Source organism: Artemia franciscana, chromosome 17, assembly GCF_032884065.1.
Source record: "Artemia franciscana chromosome 17, ASM3288406v1, whole genome shotgun sequence".
Classification (NCBI taxonomy): domain Eukaryota; kingdom Metazoa; phylum Arthropoda; class Branchiopoda; order Anostraca; family Artemiidae; genus Artemia; species Artemia franciscana.
This window is the reverse complement of record NC_088879.1, coordinates 24,357,335-24,369,351: the sequence shown is the minus strand read 5'-3', so window position 1 is coordinate 24,369,351 and position 12,017 is coordinate 24,357,335. Positions and strand designations below refer to the sequence as shown.

Sequence of the window (12,017 nt, the reverse complement as noted above, 5' to 3'; positions counted from 1 at the left end):
CCTTTTAAACATTTATAAAGAAGCTTCTAAATACTAGGATCAGCTTTAAATTAATGGGCTGTCCTGCTCGCCGCCTTCCTCAAAACCCAGGATTTAGTGACTTTTTTGCTATTATTTTTTACTTTGTCTACTTTTCCATGATTTTTGACTTTTTTTTAATGTGCATGCACATTTTATTTTTTTTTAATGCGCATGTAACTCACCCCTCGTTTAGGTCAAGCTGCGTAAGTCAGCCCCCCTTCAACTCAACCCCTATCAAAACCTACCCCATTTAACTCAACCACCGTGCAACTAAACCCCATTTAATTCAGTCTCATGCAACTCAACTTCAATTTCACTCAATCCCCATTCAACTCAGCCCCATCCAAGCTAACATAACTAGTTGGATGGGCTGAATTAAGGTCGAGTTGAATGGGCGTTGAACTGGACGAGGGTTAAGTTGCATGGGACTTAAGTTAAATAAATTTGAGTTAAACAGGGGTTGAGTGGTAAAGGGGCTAATTAGAATGAGGGCTGAGATGAATGGGGCTAGTGTAGACGGTGAAAAAACCCCTAAATGAGCGAAATGTTTTATCACAGGCTGCGTAATAATGCTGGCTAAGTAAAGAGCGATGTGGGCACAATGTACTATTCGTTTGTTTTAGAACAGGGCCTTTGGTATAGAAGGAGTTGTCATAGAAACTTCGAAAGGATTTCATTTGATTGGAAATGGTACGTTTTCGTGCTCGTTTTAAACGTCAAAAGTGATTGGAGAGTAGCCAGCCCTTCCCTACGCCAATCATTGTGCCAAATCCATCCAATCAAAATTTTGAGACAACCATGTTCACTGTAGTTGAAAGGTCCAGTAATTATGTCTTTAAAGAAGACCCTCCTCCCCCCAAAAGCCTTCATGGCAAGGGTTGTAAGTTATGCCCTTCTAAGGGGTATTTAGGGTTTTTATGGAAATATCGTAAAAACTTTGTAGGGGGATCGTTGGAATGGAAATCGTAAGTTCTAGTGCCCTTTTAAGATTCTAAGTGAATGGAGGAGAGCTATTCCCCTCTCTCACGCCCTACTTCCCCAAAATTTGTCCGATAGAAAATTTGAGATAAAAATTTGCTCAAAAACATTCCACAGATCACAAGGAAAGGTCTTTGAGGCTGACCCAACTCCCCGGGAGTCTGGGGGAAACGGTTTTAAGTTAATAACCCGGGGTCATATAAAGTTTTAATGGAAGGGGTGGCTGTGTGAACTTTGGAGGATGATCATTTGACTGGAAATTTAAAGTTCTAGTTCCATGTAAAGAGTTAAAAGTGATGGAGGGTAACTAGCCCCCTCCCTGACACCTTCTTTTCCTCTAACGCATTCGATAAAAATTACGATCTGACAATGCCTTTAGGGTAAACACAACTTACCAGGGTCCAGGGGCAAGGGTTGTAAGTTGTGTCCTGGGGTATATAAGGTTTTATGGAACGGGTGCTCGGATAAACTTCGGATATAACGGGGTTCATTTGGTTGGAAATTCGGAAGTTTAAGTGCCCTTTTTAAGAATCAAAATTGAATAGAGGGCAACCAAGCCCTCCCCCACAAGCCTATAACCCCAAAACATCCCATCAAAATTTTAAGAGAGCTGTTTGGTTCAGCATTATTTAGATAAGTCATTTAGATAATTTATCTAATATAATAATTGTGATAAGGAAGAATTTTATATTTGTATTAAGTATTCCCTTTTTTGTGATAAGGAACAATTTAAAGAAAGATGGGCGGACAATTTTGAGACTGTGCAAAACCAAGATACAGTTGCAGGAAAAGATATAAATGAAAATGAAAAAGTTTGTAATACCTTGGATGTGAAGGAAGATTGGTTTTGTGAGGAAGAATTAGCGACAGTACTAACAGGATTAAAAAAATGATAAGGCTCCAGGTGCTGATAGTGTGATAAATGAGTTTCTTAAATATGGTGGCTCTGAGGTTATAAATAAGCTCCTGAAGATTATGAATATGATTTTCGAAAAAGGGGAAGTACCTAATGATTTTAGATAAACCTTAACTAAACCACTGTATAAGAAAGGTGAAAAGAGTGAATGTCGTCATTATCGAGACATTAGTCTGGTCAGTCTCTGTTGGTAGCAAATTACTTAGTAATATAATACTTTTTAGACTGAGAGATACTGTAGACAAAGTTTTAAGGGAAGAACAGTGTGGTTTTAAAAAAGGTAGAGGATGTGTCGACCAAGTTTTCACTCTTAGGTTTAATAATTAAGGACTCCCCTCGTTGTCAAACATCTTTGGTCCTCAGTTTTATTTATTATGAACAAGCTTTCGATTCTGTTGATAGAAGAGCTTTACTGAAGGTCTTATCTTTATATGGTATACCAGAAAAATACATTAAAAGTGTTTTGTGCTATGTACGAGAATAATCCTGTTGCGGTTAAGGTTGGAAAAGAGGTTAGCAACTGATTTTGTATTAAATTAGGAGTTAAGCTGGGTTGTGACGTATCCCCCTTTATATGGATAATTTTGATGGACTTCGTCTTAAGGAGCACGTGGATAAGATATAGGAAAACAAATTAGTGGTGGAGTAGGCCTGTCTTCTTTTGGTCTTCTTTTGAATTCTAATGCCAGAAAGATGGTGAAAGGAACGAACAATTGGAAACATGTTATAAATAGCAGTAATAACAAGTTGGCCTTCGTCATCAACTAAAATCTTTTAGGTCAGAATTTTTTTTGCTTGTTATCAACTCTGGAGTTCTGAATCTCCAATGGAAGTTAACTGCTTGCTGTTATGGTAACGCATGGATACGTTTCCAATAAGATCCCCATTCATGCATGTTTCGAAGTTCAAATATTTCTCTATGTCAGCATTTACTGCTACGATAGCTTTATCATATACACGCACTTTCTTAAAATGTTTCATCTTCACCTTTTAAATGAGATGTGAGTATTTATCTTTCCAATGAACAGTTGATGCTGTTCGGAAAATTTCAGTAAACTAGCTATTGTCAATTTTCCACCATATATTACCATGGAGCAGCCTCAAAAGAAATCCCAAAGTCAGTGAAAGGTTGAAAATGCCATACGGGTGATAAGATGTATCACAGGGATGCAATGGGCTACCCATATATAGCCATAGTGGCGTGAATTACCTTTGACTAAGACTTTTTACAGCTTAAACTTAAGCTGAGAAATGTTAAAAGAATTTTTTCGATGGAAGGGCGACTGAAATCTAGCACCCAGTCAAAAAAACGGGGTATTTTAGTAAAAGCTCCCAGAAATATCTCTTAATATGGCTTAAATTTATCTCTAATAATATTCCTCTCCCTCTGTAATTGCTTGCTAGGCTGGGTAGCCAAATATTGCAGCGGTGAATTGTATATACATAGCCTTTGCTCAAAGAAACACAGCATTTTCCTGAAGGCCTCTCAGAAATAACTCTTAATGGTTATTAAATTTATCTAAAATAAGAAGCGCCAACCCTCTAGAATTACTTGCAGCGTGGTGGGCCAGCCATATATTGTCACGATGGCAATGCATAGTGTTGGTTCAAAGAAACGTGGCATTTTCATTAAATCTCTCGTAAAAAACTCTCAAAATGGCTTAAATTTATCCCTAATAACAATCTTCGCTTCTGAAATCGGTTGCTAGGGGGTACGCAAGCCATATATAGTCATGGTGGCGTAAAATATGCATATTTTTTGTTCTAAGAAACGTTGTATTCTCATTAGAACCGCTCGTGAATAACCGAATGCAAAAATGTGTCTCTTTTAGCAGGTGTGTCTAATAGAGCAAAAAAAACGATTCATTTTCACAAAGGTCTCTCAGATATACCTCATCAAATGGCTTAAATTTACCTCTAATAACAATCCTTCCTCCCTGGAACTAGTTTCTATTCCCCCTGCCTTTCTTTAATTCATGGTTCTTTGCTTATATTTTATCCTTTGTAAGATTTTTTCAAGTTCTGTTTTTCCTTTTGTTGATTTTTGAATTACTTCTTCTGTGTTTTAAGAATGCTTGTAAATTTGTTTCATTAATAAAATTTGTATGTAAAAAATCTTTAATTCTTTAGATTTTTTGTTCCAGGACGAATCTTCAAACCGTAATCATTTGCGCAATGAAATATCTAGAGCAAATGCTTTGTAACATCTCACAGATATAACATCTAACTTAACCTGTCTAGGTAGCCTTAGAAAATTAATAATGCTGTAATAGGCAGATACATGTAATAGAGCAAAAATCAATAGTATTGGGATGCTTGTGCTCTCATAACAGTAAGGGTTGGAAACATGCGAACAATTTAATCGTTCTTGTAAGTGGCACAAGGGGTTTCAGCTTGCGTCGAATAGGTTATCAACGCAGAAAGTATGCCTAAATAATGACGGTTTGATAGTCCACCTGTCCAGCGATCCATTCCCTTGAGGGAAAATCACTTTTCAAATCCTAATGCAGACAAAAGTCTTTAGACTATAAAGGTTCCTTGAAAAAAAATCATGAAAGGAAAATGAAATCCTGAAAAAAAACGCCTTGAAAGAAAATGAAATCCCAAAAAAACAACTTGACAGAATTTAAAATCCCAAAGAAAAAAAACACGTTGAAAGAAAAAAGTAAATCCTTAAGAAAAACGAAATCTTGAAGAAAAATCTCTTAAAGCATTATGTAATACCCCGCTTGTTCATCGTCATTACGTAAAACCCTACCTGTGTACTGTCATTACGACATTCCCAGTGAATCTACCAAGTCATGCCAGATTAAGTGACCCCCAATAAATATATCAAGTCACGCAAGACTACGTAACATCCAACGTGTGAACCGTCATTGTTTAACACCCACGTGCGTGCCCCCCTCATCTACAATCGGAGATTTCTGCTTGACTAGCGGACTCTAAGAAGTCTTATTACGTAGCAGCCAAACCCAATTACACAACAAGCAAAGAAATCATTTGCATATGCAAAACATACCCTATTACATAACAACCAATGCAATCCAAATTTGGCAGGGCCCTGAAGGTTTTTTAAAGGTTCAGAAAAACCATCATGTAACAAGCAAACCCATTACATAACAACCGTAGAAATCCTGATTTGGCGGGCCTCCTAAATATTTTTAAGAAAGAAAATCCAATGAAATCAACCAGCCAAACCAATGGTGTAAAAACCAAAGAAATCTTTTGCATTTGTAATATAGTGTCTGCGTTACCGGAACTTCCCTGCTTGACAAGCGGACTCTAGCATGTTTTACTACGTACCATCCAAAGGAATCATTTGCATAAGTAAACATCCCCGATTACGTAAAAGCACCTACATCCGTTTGCATAAGTAAACTCTATTACGTAATAACCAAAAAAATTTGCAAAAGTAAACAATCCCCCTACTGCGTAACAAGCGGGGCCAACCTGAATCTTTCAGAAAAAAAAACCTTTTGTGTAACAACCAGACAGATCCTGAAGTAAACAATCCAATACAGGTGCATTGTACCGTTGCGGTGCACTTTAGTTTTGCGTAAGACCCATGTGCACGTAATAAAAACCTTAGGGACAAGTAGCTCCAATAATTTTATAATTTGTCCATATAATTTTAACAACCTGGATGCACCCGGTATCGTTTGAGTTAGTTCAACATCCCAACAAAATTACCTTAAATAATCAACTAAACACCATTAGTCGTTCCTTAGATATTGCAGATGCGCCGTTTTGACAACCCAAATGCGTTTAATAGTGTTTTCATTAATTTCCGCATTCTCCTCAACCTTCTCTGAAACTTAACCTAAATGTGGATTAAAAAAAAATAACAAATAAAAAAATATTTGGAAAAACCACAAATCCTGGGCATTGGTTCACTAGATGGTATCTACATCAAAAATAAAATAAGAGTTTTTCTTCATTACTTGCTCTACGGATGGTTTTATTGACAAGGTTATATTATCGACCTCTTGAACAGTCTAAATATAGAAAATAACTGAATTTGATTACTCTGTAAGTAAAAATGGCAGTTTATGTGGTCTCATTGACTTCTTAGTACCTTACATAATTTGATTCACTTGCGCTTCGTTTACGATAAAAGCTCGTTTGTTTACTATATTAGTCGAATTATCCACCTCATTTGCAATTAATTTCCTTTGTTTGAAACTTACAGCTTCCATCAAAGAATCCTTGTTGCAATAGTGAAGAACTGTACTCCATATTTATCCTTTTAAACATAGATAAAGCAGCTTTTAAACATTACCATTGGCTTTAAATTACCCCTCATGAAATAAAGCAATTGATGTAACAACATACAACTTCTTCAATTTTCCTTTTTGTCCTAATGGACTTTTCATTATATGAAATAAAGGATGAAACAAGATTATGATTCATGCACCACGTGTGTGCTGTCCTGCTCGCACCCTTTCTTAGAACCCGTGATTTAACGATTTTTTTATTGTTATTTCTTAGTTTGTCTACTTTTCCTTGATTTTTTTACACTTTTTAAAATTAACTAGAAAAAGTACATTAGTTATTTTTGTGTGCAGGTAACTCAGCCCTCGTTTAGCTCAAGCTACGTAACTCAGCCCCCCTTCAACTCAACCCCTGTAAAAATCTATCCCATTTAACTCAACCACTGTGCAACTAATCCTCATTTAATTCAATCCCTTGCAACTCAACTTCACTCTGACTCAATCCCCATTCAACTCAGCCCCATTTTAGCCTAACATAACTAGTTGTCTGGGTTGAATTGAGGTCGAGTTGAATTGGCGCTGAATTGAGCGAGGGTTGAGCTCCGTGGGATTTAAATTAAAAAAGTTTAGTTGAACTGGGGTTGAGTGACAAAGGGGTTAAGTTAAATAGAGCTGAGATGAATGGGATTGATTTAGACGGTTGAAAAACCCCTAAACCCCTAAATGGTCTTCCATTTTGTTAGGCTTCATCTTAAAAGTTCTTTTTCGAAGTGTTTTCTGTTTTGATACGTTTCACCTTAAAAGTCTTTTTTTTTCAGTGTCAACTGTTTTTTTTTACCTTTCATCTTTAAAGTTGTTTTTTCAACGTGTCTTCTGTTTTTGTACGTTTCACCTTTAAAGTTTTTTTTCACAGTGTGTTCTGTTTTGTTACGTTTCACCTTAAAAGTTTTGTTTTTTTAAGCGTCTTCAGCTTTGTTATGCTTCACCTTAAAGACTTTCTTTAAAGTGTCTTATGTTTTGTTACGTTACACCTTAATTTTTTTCAAAGTGTCTCCTGTTTTGTAAAATTTTGCCTTAAAAGATTTTTTCAAAGCGTCTTCTGTTTTGTTAAGTTTCGGCTTAAAAGTTTTTTTTTTCAAAATGTCATCTGTTTTGTTAGGTTTTGGCTTAAAAGTTTTTTTTTGAAAGTGTCTTCTGTTTGGATAGGTTTCACCTTAAAAGTGTTTTTCAAAGTGTCTTCTGTTTTGTTAGCTGGGACCCTTAGCCTAACATAACTAGTTGCACGGGTTGAATTGAGGTCGAGATGAATTGGCACTGAATTGAGTGAGGATTGAGTTCTGTGGGAGTTAAGTTAAAAAAAAAGTTGAGTTGAACAGGGGTCGAGTGCCAAAAGGGTTAAGTTAACTAAGGTTGAGTTGAATGGGATTGATTTAGACGGTAGAAAAACCCCTAAATGGGCGACATGTTATATCACAGGCAGCGCAATACCGCTGGCTAAGTAAAGAGCGATTTGGGCACAATGTATTATTCGTTTGTTTTAGACCAGGGCACTTGGTATAGAAGGAGTTGTCATAGAAACTTCGAAAAGGTTGTAGTGCTCTTTTTAAGAGTCGAAAGTGATTGGAGGGTAGCCAGCCCCTCTCCACGCCCATCATTGCTCCAAATTGTGAGATAGCCATTTTGTTCACTGAAGCTGAAAGATTCAGTAAATATATCTTTAAATATGACCCCCCCCCTCAGCCTCCATGGCAAGGGTTGTAAGTTATGCCAAGGGGGCAAACAAGGTTTTTTTTTTAAAGGACGTATGCACTTTGGAAGAGGCTCGTTGGATTGGAAAAGGGAGTTTTAGTGCTCTTCTTAAGATTCTAGGTGATCGATGATAGAAATTTTGAGGTAACAAGGCCTTTGGGATTGAAACAAATCCCCAAGAGCCTCGGGGCAAGGGTTGTAAGTTTTTCCCCAGAGGCCTATAAGGTTTTAATGGAAGGGGTGGTTGTGTGTACTTTGGAAGAGGACCATTGGATTGGAAATTTAAAGCTCTAGTTTTCTGTAAAGAGTCCAAACTGATAGAGGGCAACTAGTCCCCCCTGACACATTCTTTCCCCCTAACGCATCTGATAAAGTTTGTGACCTGAAGATGTCTTCAGCGTAAACACAACCTCCCAGAGCCCAGGGGCAAGGGCTGTAGGCTATGCCCCGGGGCATATAAGGTTTTATGGAACGGGTGTTACTTCCGGTTGGATGGGGCTCATTTGAATGGAATTTTAAAGTTTAAGTTCTCTTTTTAAGAGTTAAAAGTGAATAGAGGGTAACCAGGACCTTTCCCACAATCCTATAATCCTCAAAACACATTCGATCAAAATTTTAAGAGAGCTCAAAAGGGAATGAAAATGCTCAAAAGTTAATACTTGCATCCTACCACCACTGCTACAACTACCATCACTACTACTGCTAACGCTGCTACCACTACTACGACAGCGAAATTTTGTTTTAGATGAATACTATAAAATAATTAAGAAGGGTCCCATTAAATAACACAGTCATAACAAAGCTGGTGCAAATGTTCAGATGGGGTTAGATTGACGTTGCGTATACGACTGCGTAAACTCGTACACGTAAAACTCGTTGCGTAAACTCGTACACGAGTTTTTTTTAAATATTTCTTTTATTTAATCGTTGGATTTTTCTGTATAAATACATCTTAATCACTTAATACATCACTTAATGCATTTACTTACTTAATAAATACATTAATCACTTAATACATTTAATAAAATACATCTTAATCACTTAAGTCGGTTGTTATGAACGATTTAAGCAAAATTTTTAATTATCTTTCGTTTACAGAGCTTAGTTCCAAACTTCAAACACGACGGCGAGCCGTAATCTAATAATAGACCGCTTGAAGTCATTGCAGTTTGGAATATAGGTTGATGGTACAATATTTCCTTCAGTGTTGTTACTCAATTTATCCCATTAAGCTGGTAATTTTAGGACCAGAATAAAATTTAACCCCAAAGAAGGAAAATAAAAGTTATAGCAGGATGGGATCTATCTGTCCCAATACAGCCATATCCACTACTTTGTTCTTCCTTAGCGATTCAAGATCATGAAGAAGGTTTACTGGCGATTTCTAAAATACAGCCATCTTCATAATCAGAGTCGTAGATGGTGCTCTTGCTAACTACAGTTATAGATGGTCACATTTTTTTTCCCAAAGAAACACTTTTTAGTACCTTCTAAGCAGTTTTCCATTGACTTTACTAAATTTATGTCTGATGTGTACAAATAGAACGTGATACCCTTGATTTCATATGGTAAAAGAATGACATGCTACTCGAATTAGCCAAAAAGCCATTGAAGATACAATTTCCTTAAAAATACATTCTAGGTAATAAATGCATTATTTCTGGGACTCTAGCCAACTGATGCAAAGCGTCAAAATATCCTAATAAATTATTTGTTCAATAGATTCCTCAATTGGAGTTTTGGTAAGTGTTATCAGTCATCTGTTCCTGGGCACTTTAGGCATCGTTACGAGAACATGCAAACCACGGTGATTTGATATGTTTACTGGACAGACAAATTCTTTTGACAAATTCCGTAAGAATTCATACCAATCGTAAGCAACACATAGAAAGCCAGACAAATTCATAAAAACCAACGCCAACCCTAGAAAAAAAACACTAGAAATCATGACCAAACCATAGAAATCAAGACCTAACCTTAGAAATCATGGCAAAGCCTAGTATTCAAGACCAAACCATAGATATCAAGACCAAATGTTAGTCATCGCACCCAACTTCTAAAAAATCATAACCAATGCATAAAAATCATGATGAATTTATAAAATAATTCACCAATACATAGAAATTCGGAAGAATTCATTGAAATCATAAGCAATGCATAGAAATCCACACCAATTTATAAAAATCAGGGTCAACCCTAAAAATCGCAACCAAACCAGGGACATCAAGGCAAAACTGTAGAAAACATGACCGATCCATAAGAATTCAGAAAATCCCATAGGAATCATAATCCATGCATAGACATTCAGGGGAATTCATAAAAATCATAACCAATGCATAGAAATCCAGGTAAATTCACAAAAATCAAGAATTCATAGAAATCATAAGTAATGCATGGAAATCCACTCAAATTCACGAAAATACAGGATCAAACCTGAAAATCAAGACCAATCCAAAGACATCAAGAACTGTAGAAACTATAACTGGTTCAGGAAATCCTAAAAAATACCCATAGAAATCATACCCAAAGCATGGAAATTCAAGGGAATCTAGGGAAAACATAACAAACACATATAAATCTAGATGAATTCATAAAAATCGGAGCTAACTCTAGAAATAAAAACCATACCATATAAATCAAGACCAAATTTAAGAAATCATGCGGAACCTCTAAAAAATCTTGAACAATACATAGAAATCCCAACAAAGTCATAAGAATCAAGACTAAACTGTAGAAATTAAAAACCATCCTCATTAAATCCGGGTAAATTCATAAAAGTCAAAACTAAAGTGTAAAATCAGGGCAAACCCTAGAAATCCATACCAAATATTAGAAATCAAGACAAAACTGTGGAAATCACGGCCAACCTAAAAAAATCATAACCAAGACATAGAAATTTGGACGAGTTCATAAAACCATGACCAATGCTGTAGAAAATAAAACCAGTCCATAGAAATCCAGATAACACCACATAAATTATAATCAATGCATAAAAATTCAGGGGAAACCAATGCATAAAAATCCAGACGAATTAATTAAAATCAGAAAATATGTCACTATTTATAACCGTAGTTAAAAATAACGCTATCTATGACTCTGGTTATATAGATGGCAGATTGGGGTAATCGCCGTTAAACTTTCTTCGAGATCTTAAGATGCTAAGGAAGAAGGAAGTAGTGGATAGGTTCTATTGAGACAGATAGACCATATACTACTAGTTATATTCTTTAAAACTTGCATGTATAATAAGATGTATTACGATCCCAAAACTTTAGATTACAATCTTGGATTTTTCATTTTAAGAAACGAGTTTAGCAGTTCGATCCAAATAATAGCTTATTTTTGAAGTAAGCAAAGGATGGTTCCCTTTATAGATCTTGATAAGGTTTTACCCACAAATTTATTTTGATGATTAGGAAGAATTATGAGTGGTTTGGAGTCTAGTTAGAAAAATGAAATAATTCTGTTAGGAACAGAATTACATGATAAGGAAAGGGAATTATGAAAACTTGATATTTCGGAGGGTTGGCAGAAAATTCGTAGGACTTCTGCTCATTTGGTGGTTTTTCGGATCAATTTATAAACACTGAGAGGATGAGCACCTTGAGGCAGGCTCATAGGTACAAGATGCTCAGTTTGAGGCACTTAAGAAATTTTCGAGGTCATATGACCAACGTATTTATAGAACTCAGTCCCCGTATGGCTCAAACCATTTGCTCAACTTTCATTCAACCCTTCCTCTACTCAACTTTCATTCAGACGCAACTCCCGTTTAAGTCGACCGTTTAGTTAAGACCCATTGTAACCTAACCCTCATGCAGCCCGATTTTCATTCAACTCCATTCTCCTGCATTTCAACATTCATTAAACTCGAACCCCTCCAACAGATTAGGCTAGATTGAATGGGGTTAAGTTGAACGGGGGTTTAGTTGCATGAAGGTTGAGGCAATTCCAAAATTTTCTAACTCTTACGCAGGTTATTGCGTAATTCCATTGCACTTCCTGGCTGAAGGGCCAAGAAACGGAGATCAGCACCGCCGGTAGGGACTGTAAAGTCTAATGCCGTATCCTTTACCTTTACCTTTTTTACGGAGGTTATTCCTATTTCATTGAGGTTAATTCTACAATACTCTGTCCTATTT

The 12,017-nt window shown here is 36.3% G+C and overlaps 1 protein-coding gene across 1 annotated transcript in view; it reads right to left on the bottom strand.

Moving 5' to 3' along the window:
* LOC136038044 (homeobox protein orthopedia-like) overlaps positions 1 to 12,017 on the bottom strand; it is a 94,544-nt gene extending 82,527 nt beyond the window's left edge. The window contains exon 1 of the mRNA XM_065720994.1: positions 11,957 to 12,017. The gene's annotated coding sequence lies outside the window, so the exon portion shown is untranslated. The remainder of the gene's footprint in view (positions 1 to 11,956) is intronic.